The sequence below is a fragment of the Tursiops truncatus genome, chromosome 11 (assembly GCF_011762595.2).
Source record: "Tursiops truncatus isolate mTurTru1 chromosome 11, mTurTru1.mat.Y, whole genome shotgun sequence".
Classification (NCBI taxonomy): Eukaryota; Metazoa; Chordata; class Mammalia; order Artiodactyla; family Delphinidae; genus Tursiops; species Tursiops truncatus.
In genome coordinates, this window is record NC_047044.1 from 74633726 (window position 1) to 74659799 (window position 26074).

A 26074-nucleotide genomic window follows, 5' to 3' on the forward strand; every position below is an offset into this window, starting at 1 on the left:
CTCAAGATCTAAGCAAGGCCATTCTCTCTGTGTTTTATATAAGCCAGCAGCCAAGCCCCAAAAGATGAAAATGTCTAGATACCCAAGCACTACTGTTAATACAGGAACAAATTTGATTGAAAAAGTGGCCTGTCCTGAGGAAGCACCTCCCCTTATTTCTTCTGCTTACATGGGTAGAAAAATTCATCAAGGCAAGGCCCTCCACCAGCAGAAAGATTGTGACTCGCCAAAGGCTCAGATGATGATTAGCATTTTTAGTGATTAAGTATTTTCTAATTAAGGTATGCACATTGTTTCTTTTAGACATAATGCTATTGCAAACTTAATAGACAACAGTACAGTGTGAACATAACATTTGTAAATGAAATAGAGGTGGCATACAATATTGTTAGTTTCAGGTGTACTACAAAGTATTTTAACATTTGCATAGATTATGAAATTATCACCAGGATAAGTATTATAACCATCTATCATCATAGAAAGTTATTACATTATTGAACATATTGCATATGTTGTGTAGTATGCCATGACTTAGTTATTATATAATTGCAGGTTTGTACCTCTTAACTGCCTACACCTATTTCACATACCCACTACCTGCCTACGTTCTGGCACCCACCCAGTAGTTCTCTGTATCTATGAGTCTGTTTTCATTTTATTTGTTAGTTTTGTTTGTTTGTTTGTTTGTTTTACATTATACATATAAGTGAAATCATGAGGTATTTGTCTTTTTCTGTCTGACTTACTTCACTTATTATAATACCCTCTAGATTCATCCATGTCGCAAATGGTAAGATTTCAATTTTTTTAAATTTCTAAGTAATATTCCATTGTGTGTGTGTGTGTGTGTGTGTGTGTATCATCTTCCTCATCTATCAAATGAAACTCGGGTTGCTTCCATATATTGGCTATTGTGAATAATGCTTCAATGAACATTGGTGTGCATATATCTTTTCAAATTAGTATTTTTGTTTTCTTTGGGAAAATACCCAGAAGTAAAATTGCTGGATCATATGGCGGTTCTTTAATTTTCTGAGAATTTGTCTTACTGTGTTCCATAGTAGCTTCACCAGTTTACAATCCCACCGACAATACATGAGGATTCCCTTTGCTCCATATTCTCACCAACACTTGTTATTTGTTGTCTTTTTTGATAGTCATTCTGAACATGTGTAAAGTGATATCTCATTGAGGTTTTGATTTGAAATTTGCCTGATGGTTAGTGATGTTGAGCATCTTTTCATGTGCCTGGTGTATGTGCCATCTGTATGTCTTCTTTGGAAAAGTGTCTATTTAGGTCCTCTCCCATTTCTTATTCTGTTTGTTTGTTTTTATTGTTGTTGAGTTGTATGAGTTCCTTCCACATTTTTGATATTAACCCCTTTTCAGATATATTGTTTGCTAATATCTTCTTTCATTCTGTGTTTTTAGCTGTGTTTTTATTTCTTGATAGTTTCTTCTGATGTACAAAAGTTTTTTGGTTTGATATAGTCCCGTTTGTTCACCTTTTCTTTTGTTTCCTTTGCCTGCAGAGACAGATCCAAAAAAATATTGCTAAGATGAATGTAAGAGAGTATACTGCCTACTTTTTCTTTTAGGCATTTTATAGTTTCAGTTCTTACACTTAAGTCTTAATCCATTTTGAGTTTATTTTTGTGTATGGTGTGAATAAGTAGCCCAGGTCAATTCCTATGAATATAGCTGTCCAATTTTCCCAACATTATTTATTGAACAATCTGTCTTTTGTCCATTTTATATTCTTCCCTCCTTTGTTGTAGATTAATTGACCATGTAAATGTGGATTTATTTCTGGGTTCTCTATTCTGTTCCACTGATGTATGGTTCTGTTTTTGTTCTAGTACCATAATATTTTGATTACAATAGCTTTGTAGTAGACTTTAAAATCAGGTAGAGTGATACCTGAAGCTTTCTTCTTCTCTCTCAAGATTGTTTTGTCTATCAGAGATTTCCATACAAATTTGGGAGTTATTGATCCTAGTTCTGTGAAAAATGACATTGGTATTTTGATAGGGATGATTTTGAATCTGTAGATTGTCTTGGATAGTATGGTCACTTTAACAATATAAATCCTTCCAATCTGTGAGCATAGTATGTCATTCCATTTGTTTTGCTTCATCTTCAATTTCTTTCAACAATGTATTATAGTATTCTGAGTATAAATATTTTACCTCCTTGGTTAAATTTATTCCTAGGTATTTTATTTTTTTGATGCAGTTGTAACTTGGATTGTTTTCTTAATTTCTCTTTCTGATAGTTTGCTTTTAGTGTATAGGAATGCAACATATTTCTGTATATTAATTTTGTATCCTGATACTTACTGAATGTATTTGTTAGTTCTAATAGTTTTCTGATAGCATTTTTAGAATTTCATATATATATATAGTATCATGTCATCTGCAAAGAGTGACACTTTACTTCTTCCTTTCCAGTTTGGATTCCTTTTAATTTTTTTTCTCATCTGATTTCTGTGGTTGGGACCTTTAATACTTTGTTGAATGAAAGTGGCAGGAGTGGGCATCTTCTTCTTGTTCCTGCTTTTAGAGGAAATGCTTTGAGGCTTTCTGCATTGAGTATGATGTTGACTGTGGGCTTGTCATGTATAGTCCTTATTACGTTGAGGTATGTTTCCTATATATCCACTTTGTTAAGAGTTTTTATCATAAATGGATGTTGAATTTGACAGTAGATTTTTCTGCATCTATTGAGATGATCACATGCTTTTTAACCTTTGGTTTGTTAATGTGGTGTACTACATTTATTGATTTGCAGATATTGAACCATTCTTGCATCCTTGGGTTAAATACTACGTGATCATGGTCTATGATCCTTTAAATGTATTTTGAATTCCGTCTGCTAATATTTTGTTGAGGATTTTTGCATGTCTGCTCATCAGTGATATTTGCCTGTAATTTTCTTTTTTGTGGCATCTTGTCTGGTTTTGGTATCATAGTGATTCTGGCATACCTTCCTCTTCAACTTTTTGGAATAGGTTTGAGAAGGATAGGTGTGAAATGATTGTGTTAAATGTTAAATGATTAAATGATGGTTAAATGCCTAAGTGATTTAAATGATGGTAGAATTGACCTGTGAATCCATCTGGTCCTGAACTTTTGTTTGTTGAGAGTTTTTTGATTACTAATTCGATGTAATTACTGGAATTGGTCTTTTTAAAAATGTCCTCTTGATTTTGTCTTGGGAGAGTTTACATTTCTAGGAGTTTATCTATTTCTTCTTAGTTGTTTATTTTATGTTAGGTTGTTCATTTTATTGGTGTATAATTTTTAGTATTCTCTTATGATCTTTTGTATTTCTGTGGTATCAGTTGTAACTTGTCCCTTTGTTTCTGATTTTATTTATTTGGGCTCTTTTTTTATTGATGAGCATGGCTAAATGTTTATCAATATGTTTATTATTTCAGAGAACTAGCTTCTGATTCATTGGTCTTTTCTGTTTTTACTCTCTGTTTCATATATTTCTGCTCTGATACTTATTATTTCTCTCCTTCTACTATCTTTGGGTTTTATTTGCTCTTCTTTTTTTAGTTCCTTTATGTGTAAGGTTTGATTCTTTATTTGAGAGTTTCTTGTTTCCTGAGGTAGGCTTGTATCACTGTAAACTTCCCTCTTAGAACTGCTTTTGCTGCATCCCGTAACTTTTGGATCACTGTGTTTCCATTTTTATTTGTCTTCAGGTCTTTTTTAATGTCCTCTTTGGTTTTTTCAGTGACCCATTGATTGTTTAGTAGCATATTGTTTAGCCTTAACATTTTGTGGTTTTGCAGTTTTTTCTGTGTTTATTTCTAGTCTCATACTGTTGTGGTCACAGAAGATGCTTGATATGATTGCAATCTTCTTAAATTTATAGAGACTTGTTTTGTGGCCAGCATGTGATCTATTTGGAGAATGAACATAACTTTTATATGCACTGCAAAACCAAAAAATTCATGTGACTCAATTTATTGTGATATTTACTTTACTGTGGTGGTCTGGCACCAAACTAACAATACCTCCAAGGTATTCCTGTACCTTGCTTTCAATGTGATGTAAAAAATGGATGAATCATTCTTAGGTAAAAGTCGTATGTAACAAGAAGTTTGGTAATTTGGTAGAGATGAATGAGTGTATGTTTTGAAAGAATCCTAAGAGACATCAAACAGGCTAGTGAAATGTATAAAAGAGCTGTCTCATATTATGTGAATTAGAGTGAGAGCAAAGGTAAGTCAAAGAGAGTAGGGATAGATTGAAAAGTAGAGTTAGAGAAAGACATCATTTATGAAATGTAGTTCAAAGAAGTAAAGCATTTGATTCATTAGCTTTAGGAACTTTTTTCAATTAAAAATGATGCTTGGAGACATGAATTTAGCAGCAAAGAAAATATTTGGATACATGGTTTTGTAAGTTTGTGTTGTCATTGGATTATCAATTATTTGGAAGAAAGATTGGCAGGTGGTAGATATGCCATCATGAGCAGCACATTCAAAGGAAGCCTGAGGAGTTCAAGACTGTCTGACAATAAAAGGGTGAAGTTGGGAGGGAAAAGATTGTTAGGGGAACTTTAAATATTTCTTCAAAATGAATTTTACAATTAGTAGAATAATGAGAGGAATGCATTTTAATTATATAAGTGGCCTAATAACTTTTTAATGTTGGGGTAAAAATGCTTTCTTTAATGTGAAATATATCTCTATATTTGAATATAAAATATTTTAATGTGGAATTCTGTATAATCCATGTACATTAAAGCAGGGGTTTTTTTTAGGTTTTTTTTTAATGTAAGCAAAATTATCATTTGGTGAATGACTTATAAAAAGCAAAATCAAAATCATCATTAAATGAATTTGATAATCCTTTCAACTAAATAATATATGAAATTTGAAAGGCAATTTAGTCTCCGATAAAAATGATGCTTAAAAGTTATAAAATAATGCAGATATAAGTTTTATAATACAATAAAATAGTCACTGTGTAGATTGTGATACAAGTTGATATTCCACCTGGTGGTTACATGTGGTATATTAACATATTGCTATTACATTTTTGCATTCATTTTTATATATTTGGCATAATTTTTCAATGTAGTTGTTCTTTTCTTAAATCAGAGTGAACATGATATGATACTCGTGTTTTATGATACAATGTAATTATCAGCAGAGACTGCTTTCTGTTCTTTGTCTTCCTGCCATCTTTAATATTTGTCATAAATCCTATATGTGTATCATTATTTAAATTCTATAAATGTATATCCGAGTGCTTTTGATTCTTCTTTTTAGAAAACAGTGTCTGCTTGGTGGCTTCCATCCTTTATTTTTTTCTTTTTGACAGCTAGACTAGCTTTGTTCAATAGAAATATAATGTGAGTCATATGTGTATTTCAAATTTTCTAGTGGCAACATTAACAAGTAAAACTAAGCCAGTGAAATTGATGTAAAAATAATTTTAAAAATTTAATCTTATGCATGCAAAATGTTATTTTATTATGGAATCAATATAAAATTATTAAGGAGAAAAATTAAAATTTTTTTATACTAAGTCTTTGAAATCTGGTATGTATTTCATGCTTACAGCACATCTCAACTGAGACTGGCTATATTTCAAGTGCCCTGTAGCAACATATGGTTGGCAGTTATCATATTGGACAGCACTGTGTAAAGTTTAATGAAATTGTTGACCTGAAACAAATAAACTGCCAGATATTTCTCCAGCAAAGATGGCTTTATTTAGGATCAGTGGAGAATCTCAATTCAGAGTCTGTAACCAGGGCAAGCCACATGCAAGTCCCTGCAGGGCAAGGGAAGGGGCTGCTTTTATAAAGAAAAAAAGAAGTTGGGAGAGCTACAGTAAAGAAAGAATCTGTATTTTTTTTCTCTTTCTGATTTAATTCACTCGTATGACAGACTCTAGGTCCATCCACCTCACTACAAATAACTCAATTTCGTTTCTTTTTATGGCTGAGTAATATTCCATTGTATATATGTGCTACATCTTCTTTATCCATTCATCTGTCGATGGACACTTAGGTTGCTTCCATGTCCTGGCTATTGTAAATAGACCTGCAATGAACATTGTGGTACATGACTGTTTTTGAATTATGATCTCCTCAGGGTATATGCCCAGTAGTGGGATTGCTGGGTCATATGGTAGCTCTATTTTTAGTTTTTTAAGGAATCTCCATACTGTTCTCCATAGTGGCTGTATCAATTTACAGAACCTAGGGTCAGGATGGGAATAAAGATGTAGACCTACTAGAGAATGGACTTGAGGACATGGGGAGGGGGAAGGGTGAGCTGGGACAAAGTAAGAGACTGGCATGGACATATATACACTACCAAATGTAAAACTGATAGCTAGTGGGAAGCAGCCGCATAGCACAGGGAGGTCAGCTTGGTGCTTTGTGACCACCTAGAGGGGTGGGATAGGGAGGGTGGGAGGAAGACGCAAGAGGGAAGAGATATGGGGATATATGTATATGTATATGTATATGTATATGTATATGTATAGCTGATTCACTTTGTTATAAAGTAGAAACTAACACACCATTGTAAAGCAATTGTACTCCAATAAAGATGTTAAAAAAAAAAAAAAAGAAAGAAAGACTATGTGGCTTTTCATTGTCTGAGTCCTTGCCAGGAAGGAAGATGAGTCTTTCTTCTCCTTTGGACTCTGCTATTGTTGCAGTGTGAGAGAGCTTCCTCTGCTGATCTCCTGGCTGTATTTAATTGAGGTTTCTGTTTATTATGCATATAAATAACTTTATATCAATTGTTTTATTTTTAGATCAGTTTTATTTGTCTGCATTCAATACAAGTTTAGAGTTGTCCCCTTACAAAGTGGAGAAAAGTTGGTCAGTCATCTATATTATTTAGTCTATAAATTTAACCATAGGAAACCAATAGAGTAATCTGATGTTTCAATCTAGAGAGTATTTCAGTCAAAACTTCAAGTGAAAAATGGTTGACAGTGTTACACGCTTATATTGTGTTTTACTTGCTAGGGTACATGAGATAATTGAGGTGATAATGGTATTTACAGATTAGGAACTTCAGGAATTGGTGTGATCTTAGGTTAGAAATCTGATGGTATGTCTGACTCAATTCATCAACTTGAAATTAATTCTGTAGCAAACATCTTGTGCATCTATGAGATGTACAAAAATGTGGTAATGCTGTTGAGAAGCAACCAGCTGACATTAAAATGGGTATCTTGAGCTACTTTAAAATAAAAGAAATATAGTCATATGTACTTTTTTAAAATTTTAACACATTAACAGTGATTTGAGCGTGCAGAGACATCGCTTCACCTTGGTATGAATAATTGGTTTAAATGTACTTATGTACTTAATTTCAACAAGTTACACCACTTTTCTAAAATCATTCCCATAGTTCCTACCATTTCATCAAGTGATGTGAAGGAAGAATATTTAAATCTCATTTTAACAATTGAAAAGCTGAAGTGCTAAGAAACTGACTAGTCTGGGTTACAAAAACAATCAGTGGTAGTATCCTTGAAAAGCTTCAAATTCTTCAGCTGGCTTAGTAGCTTAATTTAAAATTCAAGGAGCATTAATGGAACAGCTCTGCATTAAAACTAAGTGGTTCTAATGTGGGACTGATTGTAAAAGGGCCACTGAGTAAATTTCTGTCTCCCAGAAAATGATGATTTGATGAAGTGGCTGAGCTAGTGAACTGCCAGTCATAAAATCCTGGCTTGTGGTGTCCTCTGAACATAGAGTAAAAATTTCATTATCACTCTGAATTTTTCAAATGTAGCCATTTAAAATAGTGATACTCATTATAAGTAAATAAATGTATCTGTGAAATGCTGTACAAATGTTATCATTTTCTAGTATGTCACCTTTGAAAATAATATTTGATAAATGCATTTGGTGTTTTATTTACATGATTATATGTCATCATGATATAAAATAACTGATTCCTGGTTCAGTGCTTCGCTCAAGAACTTAACATTGTCTGAGACATTATAACTCATTTACAAGGAGGCTTTTATATAAACCTTTATATTTTTCTGATTATTTTAATTTCCTCTTATTCTAATTAATCTTTCTCTAACAATAGCCCTCTATTTACTTGCAATTAACCTTCAATGTCCTAAACATGCATTCAATAGATAAGAGTCAGCATCTTTTCTTATTCCATTACCTATTACTTCTTTGAAACTTTAAAAAAATGCTAATAAACAGAATTTCATAATCTACATTTTATTTACATACTATTTTTTCTTCCACCTACTAAAAGTTTAAGTAACGATTTTTCTCACATTTCGCTTGTGTTGTCCTCTTTTCCCCTTCAATCTATTACTCTTGCTCTCATGAAAGAATGATTTAATTAGTATATATTTGAAAACTGAAGTGGCAATCAATTTTTTACTTCCATATGTTTTTATTTATTTATCATCCAATAGAAATTCTGTTAATTAATTTTGGAAGAAATTGTTATTGAACATGTACTATGTGCCAGACAGCTTACCACGTGATGTGACTTAATGAAAAACTCCAATCTTTATACAACAATATTTTAATTTTTCTTAATATTTTTATATTCTTTTGCTCACTTTGAATGATTTTGGGTTCTCTCAGATCTGTATTTCAAGGAAAAAAGATTTTTCTTATTTTCAATAAGATTTTGAAGAAAATTATATAAACATTTCAAACTGGTGCTTAACTAAAAGATATATGCAGGATAGATTTTGGGAAGTGCTATTCTAAGCCACTATCAATTATGCAGTTTCAGAGTTTGCCCTGCTCTCTTCTATCACCATATATTTGCTTAGATAGCCTCAACACATGGAAAACTTCTTCTGTTTATTTTTGCCTGTTGGTTTTCTATTCCGGCTTAATTTAAATGCTGTGAATTGTCTGAAAGATTTCTTTATATGTCTAAATTCATTTAATCCTTCTCTCTTGTGTGTTGCACTTGCCATTTAGGAATATTTATTAGCATATCTAACATAGTATGTCTTATATTGAAATTATTTCTTTCTGCTTTATCTCTCATATTAAATTGTAAACTCCTTGAGGTTAAGGACTGTGTTTTGTCTTATTATTCCTCACAGTACAGATTATAATGACTTTAATGTATTGGGATGGCCAAAAATTTCATTTGATGTTACAGAAAAACCCAAACTATCTTTTTGGCCAACCCAATAGTAGATTCTTGCTGTATTATTTCATTGTTATAGAAAATAGTATTTAAAATAACCATGTTGTCTATCTAATGGACTCTCAGTTCTCCATCAGTGTTTGTTATCTCCTCATTTCCACCCTTTACTTGAAATTGTTAAATTATCTTGAATACTATTAGAGCTTTTATGCCTCTAGTGAAACTTCGGGCATTTAGTAATTAATTCAGCTGTCATTTGCTTATTCTTTTTTTAATTTATAGACATCTTAAATTTTATATTCACATATCTATGATCTTCTTGTCATACAGCTTAATTAACTTTATGCTTTATTCCATGTTCAAATTCTGATGAGTTTTACCAACTTCATGTAGAATTATCAAATTCAAATTAAAAAAATACATTTATAGTGTAAATTTTTATTTTTGATCACCTTACTATTCATTTGCTTCCATTACAGTGTCATCAATCAAGTTTGGAAAATAAGTTAATTTCTAATTTTTGTAATAAGGTAATATTAGAGTCCTTAGAGCTGAAGGGACCTTTAGAGTTAACTCTTTATTTTACAAATAGAAGACTGAGCCCTAATATTTGCTTATGTTCAATTTTGAATTAATCATCAATTTTACCCTTAAATCTGCCATTCCTCTCATGAGTTTTATTCCATTGTAAGATTACCAGGGGTAAGATTTCAAAGGTTTGTCACCTGTCAAGATAGATGAGAGCAATGGGAGTAGGGTCCTGGAAGTTCTTTTCTTTTCCAAGGTCAACCTTTTAATTGCTGGATTGTGGGGTGGCCTTGAGAGCCTAGGGGAAGTTTCTCAGAAGCTGGGGTTATTAGGAAGGTACACAAGAGACTCTGAACAATGGCTAATTATTAATACGTGAGTAGACAAATGTTTTTGTATTTTTATATTTACTTTGACTCTATTGATTTATACCCCTTGAATATCATCTCTAGGCATTATAATAATCCCAGGCTTGCACACTTGAAAGGTCATAATCATATTGATACCTCCCTTGCTCTCATCCACCACTTTAATTGCCAACTCCTGCATCTGTAAGCAATAAGCAATGAATGGATGCCATTATTGTCATTAGAATGAATTTTCTAAAGTTAATTCTGTAATTATTTGCAGTTTTCACTAGGTTAAAATATGGAACAAATATGGGTATTTATGGAAAAAATTATAAATATTTGTTACTAGGCTGAAATTGGGTTTTTTTTACAACAGTATCATAATTTGTGCAATAATGTAATGGGGATAAGCTTTTTAAAAGTAAACTGATACTGAAAGAATAGTAAAGAGAGCAACAGAGCAGTAGAAAATATTTTATACAATGTAGCTTAGGAAAAGAGAAAAGAAATCGGAACTAAAGAAAGCCTGAATCATAGAAATGGAAGAAAGAGAATTTATAGAGTCATGGAATTTATATATTTATGGAAACAGAAGAAAGGGAATTTACAGGGAAGAACTGTTGAGAATGGGACAAAACATTCTAGTAGGCTCAGGAATTAAGGCAAAGGAATGGAGCTGAGGTTTTATAAATGTGGGTTAGAAAAGATGTGGGTTATAAGTCCACCTTTCCAAAATAAATCATTTTATATCTCTAGTGTCACCATTGCTGAATTAGGATTAACTTCTTGGCATAGGAAAAAACTCAAGTTATCTGCAAATGTTACTTTTAATTTGGTCTGTAGACAATATTTAATATTAATATCTATCTCCCAAACCCAACATTATACATTAACTCAGATTGGCACCCACTAAAGAGGTAGCTGTTTATTTAAGAACAACCAAGTTTCTACTTTTGAATGAGAATAAGAATGATAAATTGAAATATAACAGATACTTTCATATGACTTGAAATAATTTATATATAAGATTCAAACTTAAAAATTAAAATTCATATCATTGACTGAAATAATTTCCACATAAGTAGAAAGAAAACAACATAAAGAAAAGAAAATAGACGACTATGAAATAATCTCTCAGTTTGGAAGGGCTTTCTAAACGTAAGAGATGGAACTAAAGGGTCACATTTTAAAAATAAACTTTGTAAGTCAAAGTGTACAGATCTTACATATACAGCACAATTGATTTTCACAAATTGAATATACTCTATAACAAACCCCTGCATCAAGAAACAGGTTTACCAGCACTGCAGAAGCCATTCTCTTCCCTTTCCCATTCACTATTCACCCTCCTGCAAAGTAATCACTTTTCTGACATCTATTACCATAGTTTAGTGTTGCCTGGTTTTGAATTTTATATAAACAAAATCACATAGTGGTTTTGTGTCTGGCCTTCTTTAGCATTATTTGTGAGATTTGTTCACACATGCCTCCAGTTGAGACCACTGCTGAATGGTCCACACAGTTTCTAACACGTTTTTTAGATGCCAGGTGTTTGCATTTTTTCCATCTGACTCCCTTCCTCTCTGCCTCCCTTCCTTCCCCCTCCCCCCTCCCTCCCTTCCTTTCCCCCCCTCTCCCTCCCTCCATCCCTCCATCCCTCCCTCTGTCCCTCCTTCTTTCTTTCTTTTTTTCTTTCTCTCTTTCACAGTTTATTTCTAATCTCATAGTTTTGTGGCTGGAAAAGATGCTTGATATGATTGCTATTGTCTTCAATTTTTTGAGACTTGTTTTACAGCATACCATGTGATCTATCCTAAAGAATGTTCCATGAACACTTGAAAAGAGTATGCATTCTACTGCTTTTGGATGGAACATTCTATATGTATCTATTAATCCATCTGCTCTAATGTGTCCTATGGCTGGTGTTTTCTCTTTGATTTTCTCCCTGGATAATCTGTCCATTGATGTAAATGGCATGTAAAGTCTCCTACTATTATTGTGTTACTGTCAATTTTTCCCATTATTTTTGTTAATATGTGCTTTATTATGTGCTCCTAGATGGGGTGCATATATATTTACAATTGTTATATCTTCTTGTTGGATCAATCCCTATAATCATGTAGTGTTCTTCTTTGTCTCTTGTTATTATTTTGCTTTAAAGTCTCTTTTGTCTGATTGGCACCCTAGCTATCTTTTTGTTTCCATTCGCATGGAGTACCATTTTCTGTCCCCTCAACTTTCAGTCTATGTGTGTCTTTAGATCTGAAGTGAGTATCTTGCAGGCAGCATATGTATAGGTCTTGTTATTTAATTCCTTAATCTACTCTATATCTTTTTATTGGGGGGTGGTATCAGCTTACATCTTTTTTTCTGAGATATAGTTGATGTACAATATAAGTTACAGTAGTACAACATAGTGATTCACAATTTTTAAAGGTTATACTTCATTTATAGTTATTATAAAATATTGGCTGTACTACAGGTATTGCACAATATATCCTTTTAGCTTACTTATTTTATACATGATTGTTTGTACCTCATAATCTCCTACCCCTATACTGCCCCCCTACCACTAATTAGTTCTCTATGTCTGTGAGTCTGTTTCCTTTTTGTTGAATTCCCTACTTATTTTGATTTTTAGGATTCCGCATGTATGTGATATCATACAGTATTTGTCTTTCTCTGTCTGACTTATTTCACTTAGCATAATATACTCCAACTTCATCCATGGTTTTGCAAATGGCAAATTTTTACTGCTTTTTATGGCTGGGTAGTATTCCATTATAGACAGAACTGCATTTTCTTTATCCATTCATCTGTTGATGAACACTTAGGTTGCTTCTATATCTTGACAATTGTAAATAATGCTGCTATGAACATTGGGGCACATGTATCTTTTCAAATTAGTGATTTTGTTTTTCCTTAGGATATATACCCAGGAGTGGAATTGTTGGATCATATAGTAGTTCTATTTTTAGTTTTTTGAGAAAACTCCATACTGTTTTCCACCATGGCTGCACCAATTTACATTCTCACCAACAGTGTAAGAGGGTTCCTTTTTCTCCACATCCTTGCCAACATTTGTTATTTGTGTTCTTCTTTGATGATACCCAATTCTGACAGGTGAGAGGTGGTATCTCACTGTGGTTTTAATTTGTATTTCTCTGAAGAATAGCAATGTTGAGCATTTTTCATGTGCCTGTTGGCCATCTGTCTGTCTTCTTTGGAAAATAGGTCTATTCAGTTCTTTTGTCCGTGTTTTAATTGGATTGTTTGGGGTTTTTTGATATTGAGTTGTATGAGCTGTTTATATATTTTGGATATTAAGCCCTAATCAGTCATACTATTAGCAAATATTTTCTCCCATTTTGTAGGTTGTCTTTTCATTTTGTCAATGATTTTCTTTGCTGTGCAGAAGTTTTTAAAATCTAACTAGGTTCTATTTGTTTATTTTTGCTTTTATTTCCTTTGCTTTAGGAGACAAATCCAAAAAAATAATTGCTATGATTTTTGTCAAAGAGTATTCTGCCCATGTTTTCTTCTAGAATATTTATGGTTTCTGGTCTTACATTTAGGTCTTTATTTCATTTGGGGTTTATTTTGTATATGGAGTGAGGAAATGTTCTAGTCTCATTGTTTGACATGTAACTTTCCAGTTTTACCAGCATCACTTATTGAAGATACAGTCTTTTCTCCATTGTATATTCTTGCATCCTTTGTTGTAGATTAATTGATCATAAGTGTGTGGGTTTACTTCTGGGCTCTCTATTCTGTTCTATTGATCTATGTGTCTTTTTTGGTGAAAATACCATACTACTTTGATTACTGTAGCTTCATAGTATAGTCTGAAGTCAGGGAGTATGATTCCTCCAGCTCTATTCTTCTTTCACAATATTGTTTTGGTTATTCAGGGTCTTTTGTGTCTCCACACAAATTTTAAAATTATTTGTTCTACTTCTGTAAAAGTACCACGGGTATTTTGATAGGGGTTGCATTGAATCTGTAGATTGCTATGGGCAGTATTGTCATTTAAACAATATTAATTCTTCCAGTTCATGAATGTGATAAATCTTTCTATCTGTTGGTGTCATCTTCAGTTAATTTCATCAGTGCCTGATAGTTTTCCAAGTACAGGTCTCTTGCCTCCTTAGGTAAATCTATTCCTAGGTATTTTATTCTTTTTTGATGCCATGGGAAATGAGATGGTTCCTCAATTTCTCTTTCTGATAGTTCATTGTTAGTGTATAGAAATGCAACAAATTTCTGTATATTAATTTTGTATCCTTCAACTTTACCAGATTCATTGCTGAGATCTTAACAGTTTTCTGTGGTGTATTTAGTATTTTCTATGTATTGTATTATCTATGTGTATTTCTATGTATTCATATTATCTGCAAACAGTGTCACATTTACTTCTTACTTTGCAATTTGGATTCTTTTTTTACCTTTTCTTATCTGATTGCTGTGGCCAGGACTTCCAAAACTATATTGAATAAAAGTGGTGAGAGTGGGTATCCTTCTCTTGTTTCTGATCTTAGAGAAAATGCTTTCAGCTTTTCACTGTTGAGTATGATGTTATCTGTGGGTTTGACATATATGGCATTTACTGCAAACGACTGTATGCCAATAAAATGGACAACCTAGAAGAAACGGAAAACTTCTTAGAAATTACTTTCTCCCATCACTAAACCAGGAAGAAGTAAATACGAACAGACCACTGATCAGTATGAAATTGGATCAGTAATCAAAAAACTCCCAACAAACAAAAGTCCAGGACCAGAAGTCTTTACAGCTGAAGTCTACAAAACATTTACAGAAAAGTTAACACCTATCCTTCTCAAACTATTTCAAAATATTTCAGAGGAAGGACTGCTTCCAAACTCATCTATGAGGACAATTTCACCCTGATACCAAAACTAGACAAAGAAAGATATCACAATAAAAGAAAACTATATGCCAATATCAGGGATGAATATAGATGCACAAATCCTCAACAAAATATTAGCAAACCAAATCCAACAGTACATAAAAAGGATCATACACCATGATCAATGGAATTTATCCCAGGGATGCAAGGATTTTTCAATATCAGCAAAGCAATCAATGTGATATACCACATTAACAAATTGAAGAATAAAAGCCATATGCTCATCTCAATAGATGCAGAAGAAAGCTTTTGATTACTTCTACCTCCATTTATGATACAAGCTCTCCACAAAGTAGGCATAGAGGTAACGTACTCTATATCTTTTGATGGGAGCATTTAGTTCATTTACATTTAAAGTAATTATTTGTAGGTATGTACTTATTGCCATTTTGTTAATTGTTTTCCGGTTGTTTTTGTTTTTCTTTTTTGCTCCTTTTTCTTTTGCTCTGTTTTGTTGTGATTTCAGGACTGTCTTTAGCATTGTATTTGGATTACTTTCTCTTTTTTGTGTGCATATTATGTTTTTTGTTCGTGATTTTATATATATATGTGTGTGTGTGTGTATAAATATGATTATTTTAAATTGATAGTCTCAAGTTCAAATGCTTTCTAACAACCACATTCATTTTACTCCTCCCCCTGCCACGTTTAATATTTTTGACATCATACTTTACATCTTTGTGTTTTGTGTGTCTCTTAAGTGCTTGTTGGTATAGTTGATTTCACTACTTTTGTCCTTTAAACTTCCTACTAATTTTATAAGTGCTTTATCTAACTACCTTCACCATATGTATGCCTTTACCAATGAGAATTTTCCTTTCATAATTTTCATATTTCTAGTTGTGGTCTTTTCTTTTCCACTTAGCAAGTTTCCTTTAACATTTTTTGTAAAAACTTTTTAGTTGTGCTGAACTCTTTTTTATCTTTGCTTGCCTGTAAAGCTCTTTATCTCTCCTTGAAATCTGAATGATATCCTTGCCAGGTAGAGTATACTTGGTTATAATTTTCTTCCTTTCATCACTTTATATATATCATTCAACTCCCTCCTGGTCTGCCAAGTTTCTGCTGAAAAGTCAGTTGATGGTCTTCTGGAGTTCCTTGTATGCAACTAGTTGCTTTCCTCTTGGTGCTTTTAAGATTCTCTCCTTATGTTTAATTTTTGCCATTTAAAAAATTTTTATTTTATATTGGAGTAGTGTAGATTAACAATGTTGTGTTAGTTTCAGGTGTACAGCAAAGTGACTTATATACACTGCATGTATCTATTGTTATACATATATATGTATGTATTCTTTTTCAAATTCGTTTCACTTTTAGGTTATTAGAGAATATCCCACAGATTTCCCTGTGCTATACAGTAGGTCCCTGATGGTTAACTATTATATATATAGCAGTGTATACATGTCAATTCCAAACTCCCAATCTATCTCTCCCTGATACCCTTCCCCCCAGGAACCATACGTTCATTCTCTAAGTCTGTGTTTCTGTTTTGTAAATAAGTTCACTTTTATCGTTTTTTTAGGTCCCACATATAAGTGATATCATATGATATTTGTCTTTCTCAATTGGACTTACTTCACTTAGTATGATAATCTCAAGGTCCATTTATGTTGTTGCAAATGGCATTATTTCATTCTTTTGAATGACTGAGTAATATTTCATTGTATACATGTACCACATCTTCTTTATTCATTCATCTGTCAATGGACATTTGGGTTGCTTCCATGTTGTGGCTATCATAAACAGTGCTGTGATGAACATTGAGGTGCATGTACCTTTCAAACCATGTTTTTCTCCAGATATATGCCCAGGAGTGGGATTGCTGAATCATATGGTAGCTCTGTTTTTATTTTTTTGAGGAACCTCCATACTGTTCTCCATAGTGGCTGTACCAATTTACATTCCCACCAGGGAGCCCAGAGGGATCCCTTTTCTCCATACCCTCTCCAGCATTTATTGCTTGTAGATTTTTTTGATGATGGCCATTCTGACTCATGTGAGGTGATATCTTATTGTAGGTTTGATTTGCATTTCTCTAATAATTTGTGATTTTGAGCATTCTTTCATGTGCCTCTTGCACATCTGTATGTCTTTTTTGGAGAAGTGACTATTTAGGTCTTCTCATTTTTGATTGCCTTGTTTGTTTTTTTGATATTGAGTTGCATAAGCTGTTTGTAAACTTTGGAGACTAATCCCTTGTCGGTCACTTTGTTTGCAAATATTTTTCCCCATTCTGTGGTGGTCTTTTCATTTTGTTTGTGGTTTCCTTTGGTGTGCAAAAGGTTTTGAGTTTAATTAGGTACCATTTGTTTATTTTTGTTTTTATTTTCGTTACTCTAGGAGGTGGATCAAAAAGATATTGCTGTGATTTATGTCAAAGAGTGTTCTACCTATGTTTTCCTCTAAGAGTTTTATAGTGTCCAGTCTTACATTTAGGTCTTTAACCCATTTTGAGTTATTTTGAGTATGGTGTTAAAAGAGTTCTATTTTCATTTTTTTACATGTAGCTCTCCAGTTTTCCCAGCACCACTTATTGAAGAGACAGTCTTTCTTTTGTTGTATAGTCTTACCTACTTTGTCATAGATTAATAGACCATAGATGTGTGAGTGTATTTCTGGGCTTTCTATCCTGTTCCATTGATCTATATTTCTGTTTCTGTGCCATTACCATAGTGTTTTGATGAACGTAGCTTTATAGTATAGATTGACGTCAGGGAGCTTGAGTCCTTCAGCTCTGTTTTTCTTTCTCAAGATTGCTTTGGCTATTCAGTGTCTTTTGTGTCTCCATACAAATTTTAAGATTTTTTGTTCTAGTTCTGTGAAAAATGCCATTGGTAATTTGATAAGGATTGCACTGAATCTGTAGATTGACTTGGGCAGTATAGTCCTTTTAACAATGTTGTTTCTTCCAATACAAGAACATAGTATGTATTGTATTTCCATCTGTTTATGTCATTTTCAATTTCTTTCATGAGCATCTTATAGTTTTTGGTGTACAGGTCTTTTGTCTCCTTAGGTAGGTTTATGCCTAGGTATGTTATTCTTTTTGATGTGATGGTAAATGGTACTGTTTCTCTAATTCCTCTTTCTGTTGGTTCATTGTTACTGTATAGAAAGGCAAGAGATTTCTTTTTTTTTTTTTTATGGCCTTTACTATGTTGAGGTAGGTTCCCTCTATGCCCACTTTCTGGAGAGTTTTTATCATAAGTGGATGTTGAATTTTGTTGAAGGCTTTTTCTGCATCTATTGAGATGATCATATGGCTTTTATTCTTCAATTTGTTAATATGGTGTATCACATTGATTGATTTGAGTATACTGAAGAATCCTTGCATCCCTGGAATAAATCCCACTTGATCATGGTGTATGATCCTTTTAATGTGTGTTGGATTCTGTTTGCTAGTATTTTGTTGAGGAATATTGGATCTATATTTATCAGTGATATTGGTCTGTAATTTTCTTTTTTTGTAGTATCTTTGTCTTGTTTTGGTATCAGGGTGATGGTGGCCTTGTAGAATGAGTTTGGGAGTATTCCTTCCTCTGCAAATTTTTGGAAGAGTTTGAGAAGGATTGGTGTTAGCTCTTCTCTAAATGTTTAATAGAATTCACTTGTGAAGCCATCCAGCCCGGGACTTCGGTTTGTTGGAAGAGTTTTAATCAGAGTTTCAATTTCATTACTTGTGATTTGTCTGTTCATATTTTCTATTTCTTCCTGGTTCTGTCTTGGAAGGTTATACCTTTCCAAGAATTTGTCCATTTCTTCCAGGTTGTCCATTTCATTGGCATAGAGTTGCTTGTAGTAGTCTCTTAAGACACTTTGTATTTCTGCAGTGTCTGTTGTAACTTTTCCTTTTTCATTTCTAGTTTTATTGATTTGAGTCCTCTCCCTCTTTTTCTTGATGAGTCTGGCTGATGGTTTATCAATTTTGTTTATCTTCTCAAAGAACCAGTTTTTAGTTTTATTGATCTTTCCTATTGTTTTCTTTGTTTCTATTTCATTGATTTCTGCTCTGATCTTTATGATTTCTTTCCTTCTGCTAACTTTTGGTTTTGTTTCTTCTTCTTTTTCTAGATCTTTAGGTGTAAGGTTAGATTGTTTACCTGAGATTTTTCTTGTTTCTTGAGGTAGGCTTGTATTGCTATAAACTTCCCTCTTAGAACTGCTTTTACTGCATCCCATAAGTTTTGGATTGTCATGTTATTGTTGTAATTTGTCCCTAGATATTTTTTGATTTCCTCTTTGATTTCTTCAGTGATCTCTTGGATATTTAGTAGTGTATTGTTTAGCCTCCATGTTTTTGTGTTTTTTACGGTTTTTTTCCCTGTAATTGATTTCTAATCTTATAGTGTTGTGGTCAGAAAAGATGCTTGATATGATTTCAATTTTCTTAAATTTACTGAGGCTTGATTTGTGACCAAAGTTCTGATCTATCCTGTAGAATGTTCCATGTGCACTTGAGAAGAAAGTATAATCTGCTGTTTTTGGATGGAATATCCTATAAATATCAATTAAATCTGTGTGGTCTACTGTGTCATTTAAAACTTGTGTTTCCTTATTAATTTTCATTTTGGATGATCTGTCCATTGGTGTAAGTGATGTGTTGAAGTCCGCCACTATTATTGTGTTACTGTTGATTTCCTCTTTTATAGCTGTTAGCATTTGCCTTATGTATTGAGGTGCTCCTATATTGGGTGCATATATATTTGTAATTGTTATATCTTCTTCTTGGATTGATCCCTTGATCATTATTTAGTGTCCTTCATTGTCTCTTGTAACGTAGTTTATTTTAAAGTCTATTTTATCTGATATGAGTATTGCTACTCTGGCTTTCTTTTCATTTCCATTTGCATGGAATATCTTTTACCATACCTCACTTTCAGTCTGTATGTGTCCCTGGGTCTGAAGTTGGTCGCTTGTAGACAGCATATATATGGGTCTTGTTTTTGTATCCATTCAATGAGCCTATGTCTTTTGGCTGGAGCATTTAATCCATTCATGTTTAAGGTAATTATCGATATGTATGTTCCTATTACCATTTTCTTTATTGTAATGGGTTTGCTTTTGTAGGTCCTTTTCTTCTCTTCTGTTTCCCACTTAGAGAAGTTCCTTTAGCATTTGTTCTACAGCTGGTTTGATGGTGCTGAATTCACTAGCTTTTGCTTGTCTGTAAAGCTTTTGATTTCTCCATCAAATCTGAATGAGATCCTTGCCAGGTAGTGTAATCTTGGTTGTAGGTTCTTCCCTTTCATCACTTTAAATATGTCATGCCACTCCCTTCTGGCTTGTAGAGTTTCTGCTGAGAAATCAGCTGTTAACCTTATGGGAGCTCCTTTGTATATTATTTGTTTTTCCCTTGTTGCTTTTAATAATGTTTCTTTGTTTTTAATTTTGTCAATTTGATGACTATATGTCTTGGCATGTTTCTCTTTGGGTTTCTTCTGCCTGGGATTCTTTGCACTTCCTGGACTTGGACGGCTATTTCCTTTCCCATGTTAGGGAAGTTTTTGACTATAATCTCTTCAAATACTTTCTCTGGCCCTTTCTCTCTCTCTTCTCCTTCTGGGACCCCTATAATGTGAATGTTGTTGCATTTAATGTTGTCCCAGAGGTCTCTTAGGCTGTCTTCATTTCTTTTCTTTCTTTTTTCTTTATTCTGTTCCACTGCAGTGAATTCCACCATCCTGTCTTCCAGGTCACTTACCTGTTCTTCTGCCTCAGTTATTCTACTATTGATTCCTTCTAGGGTATTTTTCATTCCAGTTATTGTATTGTTCATCTCTGTTTGTTTGTTCTTTAATACTTCTAGGTCTTTGTTAAACAGTCCTGACATCTTCTCGATCTTTGGCTCCATTCTTTTTCTGAGGTCCTGGATCATCTACACTATCATTATTCTGAATTCTTTTTCTGGAAGGTTGCCTATTTCCACTTCATTTAGTTGTTTTTCTGAGGTTTTATCTTGTTCCTGCATCTGGTACATAGCCCTCTGCCTTTTCATTTTGCCTATCTTTCTGTGAATGTGGTTTTTTTTCTACAGGCTGCAGGATTGTAGTTCTTTTTGCTTCTGCTCTCTGCCCCCTAAGGCAAGAGATTTCTGTATATTAATTTTGTATCCTGCATCATTACCAAATTCATTGATGAGCTCTAGTTTATTTCTGGAAGAATCTTTATGGTTTTCTATGTATAATATCATGTCATCTGCAAACAATTACAGTTTTACGTCTTCCTTTCCAATTTGGATCCATTTTATTTGTTTTTCTTGTCTGGATGCCATGGCTAACACTTCCAAAACTATGTTGAATAAAAGTGGTGAAACTGGACATCCTGTCTGGTTCTTGATCTTAGAGGAAATGCATTCACCCTTTCACTATTGAGTGTGATTGTGATGTTGTAGGCTTGTCATGTATGGCCTTTATTATGTTGAGGTATGTTCCCTCTCTGCACACCTTCTGGAGATTTTTTATCATAAATGGGTGTTGAATTTTGTCAGAAGGTTTTTCCGCATTTATTTAGATGATCATGTGGTTTTTTTGTGTTTTTTTTTTTTTTTTTTTGCGCGGTACCTGGGCCTCTCACCACTGTGGCCTCTCCCATTGCAGAACACAGGCTCCGGACGCACAGGCTTAGCAGCCATGACTCACGGGACTAGCCGCTCCGTGGCATGTGGGATCTTCCCATGGCTCACGGGCCTAGCCACTCCATGGCATGTGGGATCTTCCCAGACCAGGGCACGAACTCGTGTCCCCTGCATCGACAGGCAGACTCTCAATCACTGCACCACCAAGGAAGCCCTGTTTTTATTCTTTAATTTATTAATGTGGTGTATCACACTGATAGATTTGTGGAAAATGAAAAATCCTTGCATTCCTGGGATCAATCCTACTAAATCATGGTGAATGATCCTTTTAATGTGTTGCTGAATTCAGATTGCTAGTATTTTGTTGAGGATTTTTGCACCTATGTTCATCAGTGATATTGGCCTGTAATTTTTTGTGTGTGTGGTATCTGTCTGGTTTTGGTATCATGGTGATGGTGGTCTCATAGAATGAGTATGGTACTGTTTCTTCCTCTGCATTTTTTTTGGAGTGGTTTCAGAAGGATAGGTGTTAACTCTTCTCTAAATGTTTGATAGAATTCACCTGTGAAGCCATCTGGCCCTGGATTTTTTCTTTGTTGGGCGTTTTTTCATCACAGTTTCAACTGCAGTACTTGTTCTTGGCCTGTTCATATTTTCTATTTCTTCCTGGTCCAGTCATGGGAGATTGTACAATAACTTTCTAAGAATTTGTACATTTCTTCCATGTTGTCCGTTTTATTGGCCTATAGTTGTCTGTAGTAGTCTCTTTGACCTTTGCATTTCTGTGGTGCTTGTTGTAACTTCTCCTTATTCATTTGTAATTTTACTGATTTGAGCTCTCTCCCTTTTTCTCTTGATGAATCTGGCTAAAGGTTTATCAATTTTGTTTATCTTTTTCAAAGAACCAACTTTTAGTTTCATTGTTCTCTGCTATTGTTGTCTTCATGTCTATTTCACTTATTTCTGCTCTGATCTTTATGATTTCTTTCCATCTACTAACTTTGGGTTTTGTTTGTTCTTCTTTCTCTAGTTGCTTTAGGTGTAAGGTTAAGTTATTTGTGATTTTTCTTGTTTCCTGATGTAAGATTGTATTGATATGAAGTTCCCTCTTAGAACTGCTTTTGCTCTGTCCCATACGTTTTGGATTGTAATACTTTCATTTTCATTTCTCTCTAGATATTGTTAGATTTCCTCTTTGATTTCTTCAGCAATACATTGGATCTTTAGCATAATGTTTAGCTTCCATGTGTTTGTGTTTCTTACAGTTTTTTTCTTGTAGTTGATTTCTAATTTCATACCGTTGTGGTGGGGAAAAAATGCTTGTGTTTTCACTTTTAAGAAAATTGTGTTTTCAATTTTCTTAAATTTACTGAGGCTCACTTTGTGGACCAGCATGTGGTCACTCCTGGAGAATGTTCCATATCCACTTGATAAGAATGTGTATACTGCTTCTTTTGGATGGAATGCTCTATAAATATCAAAAAAGGCCATCTGGTCTAATGTGCCATTTAAAGCTTGTGTTTCCTTATCGATTTTCTATCTGGATGATCTATCCATTGATGAAAGTGGGGTGTTAATGTCCCACACTATTGTGTTACTGTCAATTTCTCCTTTTATGGCTGTTAGTATTTGCCTTTATATTGAGGTGCTCCTGTGTTGGGTGCATATATATTTATAATTGTTGTATCTTCTTGGATTGATTCCTTGATCATTATATAGTGTCCTTGTCTCTTCTAAGAGTCTTTATTTTAAAGTCCATTTTCTCTGAGATTTGTATTGCTAATCCAGCTTTCTTTTGATTTCCATTTGCATGGAAAATCTTTTTCCCTCCCCTCACTTTCAGTCTGTATGTGTCCCTGTATCTGAAGTGGGTCTTTTGTGGACAATATATATGCAGGTTTTGTTTTTGTATCCATTCAGCCAGTCTGTATCTTTTGGTTGGAGCATTTAATCAGTTTATGTTTAAGGTAATTATTGTATGTGTGTTCTTATTGCCATTTTGTTAATTGTTTCAGATTTCTTTTTATTGGTCTTTTTTTCTTACCTTCCTCTTTTGTTCTGTTCTCTTGTGATTTGTTGACTAACTTCAGCATTGTGTTTGGATTCCTTTTTCTTCTTTGTGTGTGTTTCTATTGCCGATTTTCAGTTTGTGCTTACCATGAGGTTTTGATATGGCAGTCTATATACAAACAAGATTGTTTTATGTTGCTGGTCTTTTAATTTCAAATGCATTCCCAAGATTGTCCATTTGTGCTCTCCCCCAGTTGCTGCTTTTGGTATCATATTTGTGTGCAGATGATTTCCTACCTTTACCATATATTTGCCTTTACCGGTGAGCTTTTCCATTTGCAACTTAATTTTTTGTATTAGTGGACTTTGCTTTTCCACTTAGAGAAGTTTCTTTAGCATTTATTGCAAAGCTGGTCTCTTGGTGCTGAATTCTATTACCTTTTGATTCTATGTAAAGCTTTTGATTTCTCTGTTGAATCTGAATGAGAGCGTGGGTGGGTAGAGTATTTTTGGTTGTAGTTTCTTACCTTTCATCACTTTAAATATATCATGCCACTCTTTTCTGGTCTGCAGAGTATCTGCTGAGAAATCAGCTGATAACCTTATGGGAGTTCCCTTGTACATTATTTGTTGCTTTTTCCTTGTTGCTTTTAATATTTTTTCTTTCCTTTAATTTTTGTCAACTTAATTACTCCATGTCTCAGCACGTTATTCCTTGGGTTTATCCTGCCTGGGACTCTCTGCACTTCCTAGACTTGGGTGACTGTTTCCTTTCCCTTGTTAGGGAAGTTTTCAGCTATTATGTCTTCAAATTATTTTCTCAAGTCCTTTCTCTTCTCATTCTGGGACCAATATAATGTGAATGTTGGTGCATTTAATGTTGTTTCAGAGGAGTCATATACTGCCTTCATTTCTTTTCATTCTTTTTTCTTTATTCTGTTCCACAGCCATGTTTTCTACCATTCTGTCATCCAGCTCACTTATCCATTCCTCTGCCTCAGTCATTCTGCTATTGATTCCTTCTAGTGTATTTTTCATTTCAGTTATTGTATTGTTCATCTCTGTTTGTTTTTTACTTCTTCTGGGTATTTGTTAAACATTTCTTCTATCTTCTCAATTTTGTGCCTCCATTCCTTTTCCAAGATCTTGGATTATCTTCACTATCATTACTTATGTTGTTCCTTCATCTGGGACATATTCCTCTGCTATCGCACTTCCACAGTCTGCAGGATTGTAGTTCTTGCTTCTGCTGTCTGCGTCCTAGTGGATGAGGCTGTCTAAGAGGCTTGTGTAGGCTTCCTGGTGGGAGGGACTGGTTCCTGCCCACTGGTGTATGGAGCTGAGTCTTGTCCCTCTGATGGTCATGGCTGAGATCACGAAAAATTTAAGTAGCCTGTCTGCTGATGGGTGTGGCTGTGCTCCCTCCCTGTTAGTTGTTTGACCTGAGGTGTCCCAGCACTGGGTCCTACAGATTCTTGGGTGTGACTAGGTCTTGGGGAAGAAATGGCAGCCTCCAGGAGGGCTCATGCCAATGAGTACTCCCCAGAAGTACCGCTGTTAGTGTCCATGGAGTGAGCTGCAGCCACCCCCCACCTCCGCAGGAGACCCTCCAATATTAGAAGGTTAGTTTGGCCTAATCTCTTATGAGGTCACTGCTCTTTTTCTCTGGACCCTGTTGTGCACAAGACCTTGTGTGTGCCCTCGAAGAGTGGAGTTTCTCTTTCCCCCAGTCCTGTGGAATTCCTGCAATTAAACCCTTCTGTTCTTTAAAACCAGATGCTCTGGGGGTTCCTTCTCCCATGGCCAGACTCCCAGGCTGGGAAGCCTGAAGTGGGGCTCAGGACATTCACTCCTGTGGGAGAACTACTATGGTATAATTATTTTCCAGTTTGTGGGTTGCCCACCCAGTGGGTGTGGGATTTGATTTTATCTCAGTTGTGCCCTGGATACTGTCTCACTGTGGCTTCTTCTTCTTCTTTGGATGTAATGTATCCTTTTGGTAGGTTCCAGAATTTTTTCTCAGTGGTCGTTAAGCAATTAGTTGTGATTTTCATGTTTTCATAAGAAGAGGTAAGCTCACATCCTTCTACACCACCATCTGGAGCTAAGTTTTGCCATTTTAATTACAGTGTGTCTTGCTGTGGACCCCTTTGGGTTCATCTTGTTTCAGACTCTCTATGCTTTTAGGTCCTGGGTGTCTGTTTCCTTTCCACATTAGGGAAGTTTGGGGCTATTATTTCTTCATTGAATTTCTCTGCCTGTTTATGTCTCTCCTTTTTGTCTAGAACCCCTCTAGTGTAAATGTTAGTACACTTAGTGTTGTCCCAGAAATCCCTTAAATTGTCCTCATTTTTTAAAAATCCTTTTCTTTTCTTTTTTTCTTTTCAGCTTGGATGATTTTCACTATCCTATCTACTAGTTTCCTGATTTTTTTCTATTTACCATCTAATCTACCATTGAATCCTTCTAGTGACTTTTTTTTTATTGGAGTATAATTGCTTTACAATGGTGTGTTAGTTTCTGCTTTATAACAAAGTGAATCAGTTATA

At 34.2% G+C, this 26074-nt stretch overlaps 1 protein-coding gene across 6 annotated transcripts in view; it reads left to right on the forward strand.

The window, feature by feature from the left end:
• CPNE8 (copine 8) overlaps nt 1-26074 on the forward strand; it is a 309410-nt gene that overhangs the window by 181284 nt on the left and 102052 nt on the right. The gene's annotated exons all lie outside the window — the stretch shown is intronic.